At 47.3% G+C, this 15,137-nt stretch overlaps 1 protein-coding gene across 1 annotated transcript in view; it reads left to right on the top strand.

Moving 5' to 3' along the window:
- The window catches only part of PKIA (cAMP-dependent protein kinase inhibitor alpha), a 45,855-nt gene that overhangs the window by 25,338 nt on the left and 5,380 nt on the right, over window positions 1-15,137 (top strand). The gene's annotated exons all lie outside the window — the stretch shown is intronic.

The following is a 15,137-nucleotide window of genomic DNA, read 5'->3' as shown; positions in this document are numbered from 1 at the left end:
GCAGGCGTGGCTGCTGGCAGGTGTGGCCGCCGGCACACCGGTGGATACAAACGCACATGCGCATCAAGCTAAATATGAATCAAGCTACATTTTGAGATGTAATGATAGCATTTATATGATATATAGCTGAGCCAGTGTGGTGTAGGGTTTAAGAGTCTCAGACTAGTATTTGAGAGACCCAAGTTTGAATCCCCACTCATGCCATGGAAGGTGACTGGGTGCCCTTGGGCTTGTCACACTCTCCCAACCTAATCCACCTCACAGTGTTCTTGTGAGGATAAAATGGAGGAGAGGAGAATGGTACGAGTTTCTTTGGGCACACATTGGTTAGAAAGGTGAGGTACCAATGAATGTGTGTCTGTAAATAAATGTCCATGGCCACTTAAAGCAATAGTTAATGCTTCTTTTGTCTTTTAACCTTGTATTTTGTTTGACAGGCGCTATGTCTAGTGTTAAATCCATGGGCTCAGAGGTGGACACAAGACACTGGTGGTGATTTGAGTTCTTTATTGTGACTCCAGCATGGTACAATAAAGAACTGAACTGAACTGAACCGAACCACCCCCTCCCCGAAAACCCCAACATATATACACAAGCATGCTCCGAGATTGCCACACAGTGGATAGGATAGTGTTGTTGTGATTTTAATTGCTGTTTTATGTGCTTTATATACAATCATATGATAAGCCGCCCCGAGGCCATATTGGCGGGAGGGGCAGGGTATAAATTGAGAAATAAACAAACAATGGATCTTCCCACCAGTGCACACTATTGGTCAGTTTCAGTTTGAACTCACTGGATTCAGCAGAAGATATCTAGCCGCTTATTGATCAGTTACATTGTAAGCTACTATCCTTCCTTGGACCTCAAGCTGCATCCTCTGCAGGTCTACAGACACAACATCTAGGATCTTCTATAACAGATTTCTGGCAGCCAATCTACCCTTTGCATGCAGTGCTTGAAATTACTGCATGAGCAACCTAAATACTAACTTGCCAAAGAATTTCAAGGGCTGGATCACCTTCAAGTCCAGTTGCCTTCTGTCCTCAATAACTCCTGCTTTATAATTCAGCTGGGATGACAGCTGGAAATAACAGGGAGGCTGTTTCTGGAAAATGACTGGAAAACTGGAAACTTTCTGTTTCAGGCATTCACTCACTGTTTTATGAAACAGACTCTCGGTTCATTATTCTTTGTTTGAAAGATGATTCTGGTACAAGACTTCCTGCTGAACAGAGCCATCAGTATCTGAAAATGCAGCTGTTTTCTTTTGCAGCCTGGCTGTAATACCTCAGCTGGGGCCATTAAGATCCAACTACCAGCTGGAATGTATTGATGCAGAGAAGGAATTGACATATAACATCCCTTGTTATATGTATTCCAGATCTGTTCAGGAGCTATTTCAATAAAGAGAGCAACTGTGATCTAAATTGGATGACTACAATCACTATTTTAAAAGCAAGTGAGTAAGTTAGATCTGCTAGCAGTGAAGGGTCACAGCATGAATATTAAGGATGCTTAACTTGGCAGTATATTATTCACATTGCTTTTGAGGCCTATAATGACATATTCTAGATTCTAAGTGACAGTAATGCTGGAAATCTCTTATCTCCCCACCCCCAGCTCCAAATTTGGTTGAAATAAAGTTTGATCTATGGAACAGTCACTAGAGCCCCAGGAGGATGGAAACTCTGCTGGGCTGGCCTCAGCCTAATGAATCAACATACAGCCTGAAGCCCATTGTTCCCTTATGAGCCCTGATGTCATAAGGCATATCAGATAGATGCTGAGCTCTCCTTTTTCTAACTCTGGATTATCAACATGCATTTCAGTTCTGGGAAATCTCCATTTTTCTTTTTAAAAATGAATCTTTTCATCTCTTTGAACCCAAAGCAAATGTCATCTGCACTGGGAGAGTTTTAGTATTGTGTGGTCATGTGAAGGTTTTCTTACATTGTACTCCTAGAGCACTATTGCTTAGCTTCTCTGGAACGCTCTGCTCAACCCATTCTTCTGCTCCTCCAGCTGCACGTTTACAACTTACAATGCCTTCATCCAACGCATTTCCTGGAGAAGATAATACTGAATGTTTTTAACAATGTTAATCACAATATGTCCATTGTGGGTTATCTCCATATATGGTTTCAGTCCTACATATATTGCCAATATCCTACATGATATTGCCAATAATGTACAGGAGTGTGGCAGTATGAGACAACTGTCTTGGCAGGAGATGAAGAGTAGACCTTTCGCACTGAACATCACTCAGGACTTTCCTAGATAGGCTTTGCCTTCAAATCATCTTCTGAAGGTAAAGTTTAAGTATGAACCTGTTATTTTGCCCACAAGCTGGTATTTGTATCCCCCATGGGTACATAACCAGAGTTTGTAAGACTGTGTCCTGCGTACAATATTTTGCAGTTCCACAGTCCCAGAGTCTGACAAAAGTGGGGAGCTAGGGATAGCAGGGATATGAGGGTGAAGGAATTGAAGTGGTTAGTGATTCTCCCATCCTCCATTTGATTATCACAACAGCCCTGAGACATAGATTAAGGTTATGGGGAGAGTGACAGGCCAGGGTCTATCATGCTTCCATGGCAGAACAGATTCAAACCTGAATCTCCCAAATCCTTGTCTGGTTCTCTAGCTACTGGGTTTCACTGTGCTCCAACTCTCAAAGGTTAATAGTTGACATTATTTCCTAATCCAGAAATTTTGAAGGATGATGTTGAAACATAGCAAAAACTACTGCACAGTTATTCATTTATACCCTAGCTTTTGTCCCCAACAAAAACCCAAATCAGAAACTCATACATAACAGGGTAGAAAGGGAGTAATGACTTCTGTCAGCAGCTGCTGTTCTCATAGCCTTTCAGTTTCTTTCGTAGGTTCTTGTTTGCAAAAAATCCGCTTTCCCTTTGGACACTAGACATATGAGCACATGGTTGCCTTATATTTAATCAGATACTAGGCCCATGAAAGTCAGTATTGTCTACTCAGACTGGCAAAAGCTCTCTGGGATCTCAGATGCTGGTATTTCAAATCACCTACTACCTAATCCTTAACTGGAGATGCTGGGGATCAACTTTAGGATCTTTAGATAAAAATTAGATGTGCTGCCACTAAGCTAAAGCCCTTCCCTTTGACTTTCTTAGTCCCTCTCAAAAACTCATTCCCTGTTGCTTCTTTCTAAATTCTTCTCAATGCATATTCCCATTAAAATTTACTTTTCTCAGGGATCCCCCGGAACCCCCTTGTGTTTGATTTTATATATAACTAGTAAAAAAAGCCCATTTTATCCTTGAATAAAATGGGCGCTAGCAAACGCTGGGCGGGGAAGCCTTTGGAGGGCGAAGGCTTCCCGGGGCTGGGCTCTGCGCAGGCAGGCGTCGCCGATGTTGGGAGAAGGCCGCAGGGTAGGTGGGCAGCCACGCGGCTCAGTGCAGCCACGGCTCGGGAAGGCTGGTATGGGGGTGGGAGAAGGGCGGGCGGTCATCCGGGCAGCTTACCAGAGCTGCTCGCGAGTTGCACCATGTAGGAGACGCGGCGGCGGGGACGCAGGCCGGCTGGGGCTGGTGTGCGAGGGTTGGGGCGACGGCGAGTGCGAGCAGGCATGCGCGGGAGTCCGCGCATGGGCGTTTCAGTCCAGCGCCATGGTGGAGGTGGCGCAGGGCACGCTGGGTAGGCGAGGCGCGGCCTAGGCAAGGGGAGAAAAGGGCCAGGGAAGCGGAGGACGGCGTCAAGGTGAGTTGGGTCATAGGGACGGAACTGGGAAAGGGACGTTGGGGGTGGGGCCGGGAGGGTGGCGGCTCAAGAGGCGGCTGGCGGGGATCGTGTGATCGAGGGGGGAGGGGGGCGGTGGGAAGGGGTCGGAGGATCGAGCAGAGAGACAGGGCAGCGCGCGGGAATTAAGGTCACCTTAGGCGTCGTTGAGGGCGGTTGTCGTCGGCGGGGCGTCCTCGGGTCGTCGTGAGGTCCTGTCCGGCCATGTTGGATCGCGGGAGGGTGTCTGGGCGCTCCAGCGTCGCTGTGGATGGTAGTCCCCGCCAGCTGCGCTGCGCGCGGCTGGCAGAGGCTCCCTGTCCGGCGGCCTGACGCGTTGAGAGGCGCTTCGCGCCTCTCAACGCATCAGTCCGCCGGACAGGGAGTCCCCGCCAGGCTCAGCTTCTCTTCTTTCAGGCGGGAGGCGGGTAGGGAGGCCCCGGCAGCCGCGCTCTGCGCGACTGCCGGGGGCTCCCTCGGGCGGCGGCCTAATGCGGCGAGAGGCGCTGTGCGCCTCTCACCGCGTCAGGCCGGGAGCAACTGGTGGCCATGTTGGATCGCGGGAGGGTCTCCATCAGTCCGCCGGACAGGGAGTCGGCGCCAGGCTCAGCTCCTCTTCATTCAGCCGGGAGGCAGGTAGGGAGGCCTCGGGGTTTCCTCGCGCCTCTCGCCGCGTCAGGCCGGGAGCAACTGCGAGCCGCGCTGCGCGCGGCTCGCATTTGCTGGGGCTGGGAATCAGAGGGACCAATCGGCAGGCGCGAAGCGCCTGCCGATTGCTCCCTCCGATTGTCTGTCATGAGGAAGGGTCCAATCCGGACCCTTCCTCATCCCGGACTCATCCCGCCCCAGAAGGGCTTACTGTTTTATTTAGTCCGTGGCGCCCGCGGCGCCACGGGCGGTGTACAGATTCCTGAAGGCTAATAAATAAAAAGCAGTTTCTGCCCACAACTTTGGTTGTGTTAAGAACTGTGCTTTAATGTTTGCCATTTGTAGGTCCCCCCCACCCTCCTGCAAGTGAGTGCCTTGGTCCAAAGTCTGTCTTGAATAGATCTTTTGGTTTCACTAGTGCAAATCACTGTCTTGAAAAAAAAAATTGAAATGAGCTAGTGGTATAAAGAGCAGGAAACAAAAAGGGACACAGGCTTTCAAAAAGCAGCAGTGAGTTGAAGGCATTAGAATCCTACTGGGGCAATGAGGTGCCAAGTGCATTAGAACAGGAATCATCAACCTGTGGTCCTCCAGATGTTCATGGACTACAATTCCCATGAGCCCCTGCCAGCAAATGCTGGCAGGGGCTCATGGGAATTGTAGTCCATGGACATCTGGAGGGCCACAGGTTGAGGATCCCTGCATTAGAATATCCATGTGCTGGCAAGCAGGCCCTTTCTCCCTGCATTTTTGCATTTGGATCTAATGTGCGATCTGTTGAGAACTGTGCGGAACCACAGCTAAATTCTGCTTCCGGCTGATGGTGGAATGTCTCAGCAGCACAAGACAGCGCCAGTGTAGAAAGATAGGAGTGTGATTCTAACCAACATATGGGCTCTATTGGACATGATTTATTTTACTTGCCTCTCAAAAATAGCTGTAGATGTAGGCACCTGTCCATCCTGGAGCAGTTCTGAAACATCAATAGTCTTCATTAATTTTTATTAGTGTTCCATAAATACCATCACATGCTGTTTTAATTTTACATATTTTTATTTTTCAATTTTTATATCACCCCCCCCCCTCAAGCAAGTCGTCTCGATGCAGTTTACAACAATAATATGACAGCACTTGATGACGCAAACATACATGATGGTTTGCACGTTTTTCAGAAATAGAAAAGGTGGCCTTATTTTTGCAGAGACAAAATATTAGTTGATGGGAAAATGACACTTGGGGTAAGTTTTGTTGATGGTAATTGGGATTTCCCATGGTTCCCAATTTTTAAAATTGTCTGTGTGATAAAGCAGTTTGAAACCTGGACTAGGGTCTGGGATACCATGTTTGAATCCCCACGCTGTCATGGAAGATTGCTGGTGACCTTGGGACTATATTTCTCCTGAGATGCTTTTGTTTGGTCTGGCCTTCCTTCAGTGATCCCTCTTTCCTGCTCTGATTTTAATTGTTTGTGTGTTGTGTTTTGTTTTATTGTCTGTGTATTTTAACTTTTGTTTGAATAATGTGTTTTTGTTTCATTTTAATGCTGCTTTTTGGCTTGTGTCACTCAGCCAGTCTGACTCTCACTCAACTGAACTAACTCAACAGCTGTCACCTCAACTCAGACTACCTGAACTGTCAGCTGCCCCTCTCACTAATATCCCGTCAGTTGCTATAGGTCACTCTTTGGAAGAGGCAGTACTTAATGTGCCCATCACACTGGTGTTGGGAAATGCAAGGTGTGTGGCCAACATTCTGGAGACCAGTAGGGCCAGTTTATCCATGTAGCATGTGCTTCTGTGTTTCCAGGGGGTCCTGCACAAGACCTTTCCCTCCATGGGTCAGGGCCTCCTCCCCTTTTGCCTCTTTAAGAACACTCGTAGTGATACCCCTTTCCACTGTAGGGGATCCCTCTGCCCCCAGTTTGGCTACTTCTGCCACAATGGTACTCTACTAGAGCCCCATGAGTCCTTAAGTTGGCTCTGGTGCTATGGGCCCTGCAAATCCTTAAACCACTCCTGGAGACCAGATGCGTCCATATGGAACATCCAGTTCCCTTTGTCAGTTTTGCCAAGTATATGAGGAAACTGCCAGAAGAGCAAGGGTTTCTTTCTGAACAGGGATCAAATTATTGCTAAGAGTCACAGTTCTGCCTTCAGCCTTTGCACCCTTGATGAGGAAGTGGGTGGAGGCACAATTGATCTAATATTTAATCAAGTTTGGGCCTGTCATGAGAAAACTACAGTTATTATTTTCACTTGTAGTCTGCCTTTCTCACTGGGACTCATGGATTACAAGTAGGCAGGCAATCAGTGAGAAGATTACAAGATATGCTTACGCTTGAATCTAAACAGCAAAGGTTCCTCGTAATAATGCAGTTAGGCAGAGATTGTTGTCTGAATTGAGCTAGTTTTCCACAAGACAGTTCCATGCCAGCCATACTTATGGGGTAGAGTAGGGTTGAAGTAGGGTTGCCATGTGCGCCCTGGGGATGGGAGATCTGTTCCAGGGGGTGTTGCCTGCCAGCACTCCAGCAGCTAGTGGGAGACAGAAAGAATTTTTAAAGTTGGTGGTAGCATGACAACACTTCTGGGGGGAAAACAACTCTATAGGCTATTTTAGAGAAACAGAGGTAGTTTGCCATTTCCCACCTCTGCACAGAAACTTGGGTCTTCCTTATTATCTCCTGTCCAAGTACTAATCAAAGGTGATTCTGCTTTGCTTCTGAGATCTGACAAGATCAAGTTAGCCAGGCCTATCCAGATCAGCCCCCTTCAAGGATCACTGCCTTGTTGTGGCAAGGGGGCTTGCGTAGTTCAGTGAAGCTATAAGCTAAGCCGTGCAGGGCCACCCAAGACGGACAGGTCATAGCTGAGAGCTCCACTCCAGTATCTTTGCCATGAAAACTCTATGGACAGTTCCAAAAGGCAAAACGTTATGACGCCGGAAGATGAGCCCCTCAGGTCGGAAGGTATCCAATATGCTACTGGGGATGAGCAGACGGCTAGTACGAGTAGCGCCAGAATGAATGAAGCGACTGGGCCAAAGCCGAAAGGACGCTCAGTTGTGGAAGTAACTGGTGGCGAAAAGACAGTCCGATGCTGTAAAGATTTTTATTCCATAGGAACCTGGAACGTCAGATCCATGAATCAAGGCATGCTGGACATGGTTAAACAAGAAATGACAAGACTGAACATCGACATTTTAGGAATCAGTGAACTAAAATGGACAGGAATGGGTGAATTTAATTCAGATGACCATCAGGTATACTACTGTGGACAAGAATCTCGCAGAAGAAATGGAGTAGCCTTCATAATCAATAAGAGAGTAGGAAAAGCAGTCTTGGGTTACAATCCCCAAAATGACAGAATGATCTCAGTTCGAATCCAAGGCAAACCATTCAACATCACAGTGATCCAGGTCTATGCCCCAACCACTGCTGCTGAAGAGGATGAAGTTGATCAGTTCTATGAAACCCTACAACACCTTCTAGAAGCAACGCCAAAAAATGATGTGCTTATCATCATGGGGGATTGGAATGCTAAAGTAGGAAGCCAAAAGATAACCGGGATAACAGGCAAGTTTGGCCTTGGAGTACAAAATGAAGCAGGGCACAGGCTGGTAGAATTTTGTCAAGAGAATACAATGGTCATAGCAAACACTCTTTTCCAACAACCCAAGAGACGACTCTACACATGAACATCACCAGACGGTCAACACAGAAATCAGATTGACTATGTGCTCTGCAGCCAAAGATGGAAAATTTCTATCCAGTCAATAAAAACAAGACCAGGAGCTGATTGTGGTTCAGATCATCAGCTTCTTGTTGCAAAATTTAGGCTTAAATTGAAGAAAGTAGGGAAAACCACTAGGCCACTCAGGTATGAACTAAATCATATCCCCAATGAAAACACAGTAGAGGTGACAAATAGATTTAAGGAATTAGATCTGATAGACAGAGTGCCTGAAGAACTATGGACGGAGGTTCGCAACATTGTACAAGAGGTAGCAACTAAAACCATCCCAAAGAAAAAGAAATGCAAGAAATCAAAATGGCTGTCTGAGGAAGCTTTACAAATAGCTAAGGAGAGAAGGGAAGTGAAAGGCAAGGGAGAAAGAGAAAGATACACCCAATTGAATGCAGAATTCCAGAGAAAAGATAGAAGAGATAAGAATGCCTTCTTAAATGAACAGTGCAAACAAATAGAAGAAAACAATAGAATGGGGAGGACTAGAGATCTTTTCAAGAAAATTGGAGATATGAAGAGAACGTTTCATGCAAAGATGGGTATGATAAGGGACCAAAATGGTAGGGACCTCACAGAAGCAGAAGAGATTAAACAAAGGTGGCAAAATTATACAGAAGAACTATAAAAGAGCGAGCTTAACATCCCTGATGACCACAATGGGGTAGTTACTGACCTGGAGCCAGACATCCTGGAATGTGAAGTCAAATGGGCCTTAGGAAGTCTGAGCAACAATAAAGCTAGTGCTGGTGACAGCATTCCAGTTGAACTATTCAAAATCTTAAAGGACGATGCAGTAAAAGTGCTACACTCAATATGCCAGCAAATTTGGAAAACTAAACAATGGCCACAGGATTGGAATAGGTCAGTTTACATTCCAATTCCAAAGAAGGGCAATGCCAAAGAATGTTCAAACTACCGCACCATTGCACTAATTTCTCATGCTAGCAAAGTTATGCTCAAAATCCTACAAGCTAGGCTCCAGCAATATGTGGACCGAGAACTTCCAGAAGTACAGGCAGGATTTCGAAGAGGCAGAGGAACTAGAGATCAAATTGCCAACATACGCTGGATCATGGAGTAAGCTAGGGAGTACCAGAAGAACGTCTACTTCTGCTTCATTGACTATGCTAAAGCCTTTGATTGTGTGGAGCACAACAAATTGTGGTAAGTTCTTAAAGAGATGGGAATACCAGAGCATCTTATTTGTGTCTTGAGAAATTTATATGCAGGTCAAGAAGTAACAGTGAGAACTGAACATGGAGTCACTAACTGGTTCAAAATTGAGAAAGGAGTTCGGCAAGGCTGTATACTGTCGCCTTGCCTATTTAACTTGTATGCAGAGCACATCATGAGAAATGCGGGATTAGAGGAGTCACAAATTGGGATCAAGATTGCAGGGAGAAATATCAACAACCTCAGATATGCAGATGATACCACTCTAATGGCAGAAAGTGAAGAGGAACTAAAGAGCCTGTTGATGCGGGTGAAGGAGGAGAGTGCAAAAGTTGGCTTGAAACTCAACATCAAGAAAACAAAGATCATGGCATCCGGCCCTCTCAATTCATGGCAAATAGATGGGGAAGAAATGGAGATAGTGACAGATTTTATTTTCCTGGGCTCCAAGATCACTGCAGATGGGGACTGCATCAAAGAAATTAACAGACACTTGCTCCTGGGGAGGAAAGCTATGGCAAATCTAGACAGCATCCTAAAAAGCAGAGACATCACCCTGCCAACAAAAGTGCGTTTAGTCAAGGCTATGGTATTCCCAGTTGCAATGTATGGCTGCGAAAGTTGGACCATAAGGAAGGCCGAGCGTCAAAGAATTGAGGCTTTTGAACTCTGGTGCTGGAGAAGACTCTTGTGAGTCCCTTGGACTGCAAGGCGAACAACCCAGTCAGTCCTAGAGGAGATCAGCCCTGACTGCTCCTTAGAAGGCCAGATCCTGAAGATGAAACTCAAATACTTTGGCCACCTCATGAGAAGGAAGGACTCCCTGGAGAAGAGCCTAAAGCTGGGAGCGATCGAGGGCAAAAGAAGAAGGGGACGACAGAGAATGAGGTGGCTGGATGGAGTCACTGAAGCAGTAGGTGCAAACTTAAATGGACTCCGGGGAATGGTAGAGGACAGGAAGGCCTGGAGGATCATTGTCCATGGGGTCGCGATGGGTCGGACACGACTTCGCACACAACAACAACAACAACAACAATCCAGATCAGAGAGCTACCACTATATATGCTAAAATTATGCTCTTTGGCGAGATCTGAGGTGGTCCCTCATCCCACAACTATGGTCTCTTCCAGGAATATGAAAGCATGGAATGTAAAACATTGTAATAATGTTGGTGTAGGTGTTAGGGCAGTTATTTTGCATCTAGTGTGAAATCAAGATGAGAATATTTGAATGAAAAATAGGTCTAGCATGTTCATTATCTGTTTCTTGGAAAACCCACTACAACCTGCAGTACAAGATTTAATTTTCTGTAAGGAATGAGAATGGGCCTTGCAACAATGAGGTTCATTAACAGATTACTGTGAGCTGGTAGGCTGGCAGGGAATAATTAGAGTATAATTTAGGACTGATACTAAATTAGCATCAAGGGCCTGGTTATGTGTTTGAAGAGTGGCTCATTGCAGCTGGTCATTTGCCCAATTACCCAGCGGCTTTGCACTTAGCCTCAGAAATCAGCCCTGGATCAAGGGATTGGACAAGTAGGACTTCACCAATGGAACACGGTTTGACATATACTGAGAAGTAATCAAAAGACAGATTTTTCATGCAGGAAATGTTCTGACAATCTGTTACAGTTATTTCTAATACTATTTCAATCTAATACTGTGTTCCTTGTTAATTTGCAAGGCCTCTTCCATTCTTTTCACAGTGAGTTTTAATTTTAAATTCAGTTTATGCTCTTAATTTTTCAACTGCTGCCTTGTCTGTCTTCCAGGGTGATGGAGGCTTCTAATACCACCGTTGGGAAACCATCCCTGCCTCCCCCCGCAAGTCTTCTGTTGTCACCATTCATGTGTCATTCACCTGCACTTCTTTATTCAACCAAATTATCTTTATTTAAAATAAACGTGAAGCCTGATATAAATATACTATAGAGATATTGGGCTATTGAAGGGTACTGTCCACCTTCATCTTTATCTAGAGACTCAACCAGGGAATAAAGAGGATAGCCTCTGCTACAGTAGATCTTTCTTCCAGGGAGGTTACATGTGCTAATAGCTAGGCAGCTGATCTACCTACTAGATCTCAGAATTTCAATCTCTACATTTATTTTTGGTATTTTTTCCTGTTTTCTCAAGGGGCTTACAAAAAACCTTCATCTATTGTGGACTGGCTCATGGAAGGCTTGGGGCCTTTCGCTCATAGGCTGGTATCTCAGGGCATATCCAGCCTTTGATGCTAGCAACAGGAGGGGAGACAGAAACTTGGCATCTGATTCCTCTGTCAGATACCTTCCTGAGAATTCATTCTCCCTTTCTGAAAGATTCTGGTTCCAGAATGCTTTTGCATGTAAAATAAACCAACCAAACTGGCAGCCTTCCAAGGTCCAATGAACATACTTTATCCTCATTCTCTCTTCTTCATTACCAACCTCAAACACAGCTGTACCTGGGAATGATGGATAAATTGTAATCTCGCCGACTAAGTTCTGTTTGTTCACAGTTTTGCTTTGCTATGGTTAAAGTCAGCTCTAACTATATAGAATGAAGCTCAGGCAATAAATATCAGATGTTTCCACTGGTTGCTCTGAGTCTGAATCTGGCCTAACATTAAGAGATCTTCAGTCTGGAGCATGATGGGCTAGGTTAGCCATTCCCAACCAGAGTTATGTGTAAGCCCAGGGTTACTCCAGAGCCCTGGAAGGGTTACTCTGGTTGGAGGAGATTTAATTGTTTTTAAATAAGAATTGCCAGAGTGGGTTTCTCCTTATTTGGGCAGGTTGACATGCCCCTCCCGAAGTGACCAATGATGGATGAGGGTCTTGTGGGATTTCTGTGGCAGCCTTGTTGAATGTATATACAATGCGAAAGGAGTGGGAGGGAAGAACTGAATCTGCTGCACTCCTTCCTATTGGCTTCTCCCATTTCCCCCTTCTTGGAATTTCTTTCTCAGATTCCTGCCAGCAGAAAATGGCTAAAGAGGAAGGCTGGTACAAGCAAACAGATCCAGCTATTCAAGCAGTGTAGACTTGTTACCAGTGCTATAGATTCTCCTCTCCAAAACAGCCATTTTCTCCAGGGAAACTGATCTGTGCAGTCTGGAGATGAGCTGAAATTCCAGGCATCCCCAGGTCCCACCTGAAGGCTGCCATCCCTAGCTGAGAGCTACCACACCTGGATCCACAACAAGAATTAAGAGGCCAAGGCTATCTCCCATCTTGTTTTTTTCACTATGTAGCAAGCAACCTAACATTCACTTCCGGTCAGAGAGGATTTAAATATACATAAGCAATATTTGTGGGGCTTATCAGATAATGCATTGCTGGCAAAGCTTTTACTGATTATCAAGGTGTTTTCTGGGAGAAAGTTCTCTTTCTCCTGGAAGAAACCTGCAAGCAACTAACTCCTCCTGAGCTCCATTTTAGATTCTGTCTGCACACTTAAAATTAGTGTTCAGGCTGATGACCCTGCCACCTCCCAAAAGTTTCATAACTCCAAACTACTGTGTGGATAAGTTGCTGCTGAAATATTCACTGTGGCTTTATTTAGCCTGTATGAAATGTTCTACCTAATCCCTTTCCTCCCGCTTCTCAAATAACAAGTCAGTAGGTTCCAGGAAGGTTCATATAGTTATTTTGTCTCTTGGAGGTACTGAAAGTGAGGGAAAGAAAGACTGGAGTAGAAGACAGGAGACAAAGAAAACAAAAATAACCAACAGCTTGTGAGGAGCAATTTTGGTCAAAAAAGCGTGCTTCTATTGAAAACAATGAAAAGAGGGAGGGTTGAGGAAGTCAGGGTGGTCAGGTGAGACGAGAGTGGAGTAGGACCTACATCTTGGATTCCACTAGGCAGCCTTTAACTGATGACCGACTGAAGTCTTTGTAGCTGACTAGCTTTTTATAAGTGATTATTACATTTCAACTCATCTTTAACCCACTCCTACTGGAGCGGATTAAATAATTTGCTAAGGGCACCCAAGGGGGGCCCTGTCCGTGATGAGGAAGGGTTCCCATAGGACCCTTCCTCTGGACTGACAATCGGAGGGCCCAATTGGCAGGCGCAAAGCGCCTGCCGAATTGTCCAGCCGATTGTCAGCCCTGCACCAAGGGACTGGTCCCTTGGCGCAGGACTGACTAATTGGGAGGCGCTTTGCACCTCCCGATCCACCCACCTTCCACCTTGCCCGATTGCACTGCGCCGCCGCCATTACCATCTTGCCTTTCCAGCCACGCGGTCGCTGCGTCCCCGCCTGAACACTCAAGGCCGCCCGCCGGCCTCCTCGCCCGGCCTCCAGCCGCCTCCGGATTCACATGCAGCCAGGGATGGCCGCCCGCCAGTGTCCTCGTGCCGCCTGCAGCTGCCCGCATGACGAACGCCTCGCCACGGCCCACATGCCCAGCCCGCCCCGCCAACCACCCTCGCTGTGCACGCCGCCGCGCCTCACAACCGCGCCGCCGCCCCCCGCAGCCGCTCAGCCCACCCGCCTTTGCCCCATCGCCTCCACGGATACCTTGCAGCATCACCGCTGGCCCCAAAGCCTCCAGAGCCGCACCCACGCCTGCTCCGTCGCCTCCGCGAACGCTACAGTACACCGCACTGCGGGGAGGGTGGACACTGGACGAGCCGCCCCTCGCCTCCCGGCCATGTCCCACCACAACCGTCTGACTCCCTCGCCCCGCTAGCGCCCGCTGCATTCTGCCTGCAGCGGGCTTAATTACTAGTATACAATGTTGCTGCTTCCAATTATCTTTTGTAAAGAATAGATTCACAGACCACATTAAATTATTACTGCATGAGGTTTTCTGGCTGCCCGTTTAGTCTGAAGGGTGAATTGGGATTCTGGAGACTCCTTCAAATATTCTGGGGCCACACATGGCTACAGAGGAAACAAGCAGGGGACATGCAAAGACTTGTGGGAGGCATGTCATTTAATTTTTCTGCGCTATTTTTTCATTCTATTCCCTAGTAGCCTCTGTAGCGTGTCCTCTTTTTCTGTTTCCTTCTCTTCTTCCCACTCAGCAGCCAGCCTACGCTTCTCTGCCCCTTCGTTTTCACGTGGCCCTCCTTCCATGGCAGCACAGGGATTCCAGCCTCAATCTCTCAGATCCCATCATGAAACTCTGTTCATTAAACCAGCGGTCAACAACCTTCCAGCTGCCGCGGACCGCTGTGCCGGAGTGGGGGGAGTGGGGGGAGAGGGTGGCCCGGGGGCCCCACGCACGCAAGGCTGCCCCAGCACAAACGCACACGGCGCACGTACGTGTTTGCGTCCGGCGGGGGCGCACGCACAAAACTGCCACCCGTGCGCATTTGCGCCACCGCCGCCATACCGGTGGCCACGGCTCCCTCTCCCCACCCCTCCAGGCCGCAAGCAAATTGGCCGCTGAAGCGGCCGATTAGCTTGCGGCCCGGCAAGCTTCTCTTCCCCCCTCTCCCGAAACAAGAACCTTGTCGGGCCACAAGCTAATCGGCCGCTTCGTTGGCCGATTTCCTCGCGGCCTGGCAAGCTTCTCTCTGCGGGGGGGGGGGGGGGCAGGAAGAGGGAGCCGTGGCCTGGCCCGGGGGTTGGGGACCACTGCATTAAACCACCCTGGTCTTCTCACGGTGGCTGTTGTTGAACAATAGATAGCGGCCAGGCCTGGGTGAGTCAAATTGGGCGGTTGCCCAGTGGTCACTGCTAGACCTAGCCAAACTGAGGCCTCCCTTGCCCATTAGTTTGTAAGAAAAAGGCAGTGTACATTACTAATGAAAGTGGGGACTACTACTTGGATAAAGGTGGTGTTTAAATCACCACTTCCAGGCCCATGTT

Source organism: Paroedura picta, chromosome 9, assembly GCF_049243985.1.
Source record: "Paroedura picta isolate Pp20150507F chromosome 9, Ppicta_v3.0, whole genome shotgun sequence".
NCBI classification, from domain to species: Eukaryota; Metazoa; Chordata; class Lepidosauria; order Squamata; family Gekkonidae; genus Paroedura; species Paroedura picta.
This window is presented reverse-complemented; position numbering and strand designations above follow the sequence as displayed.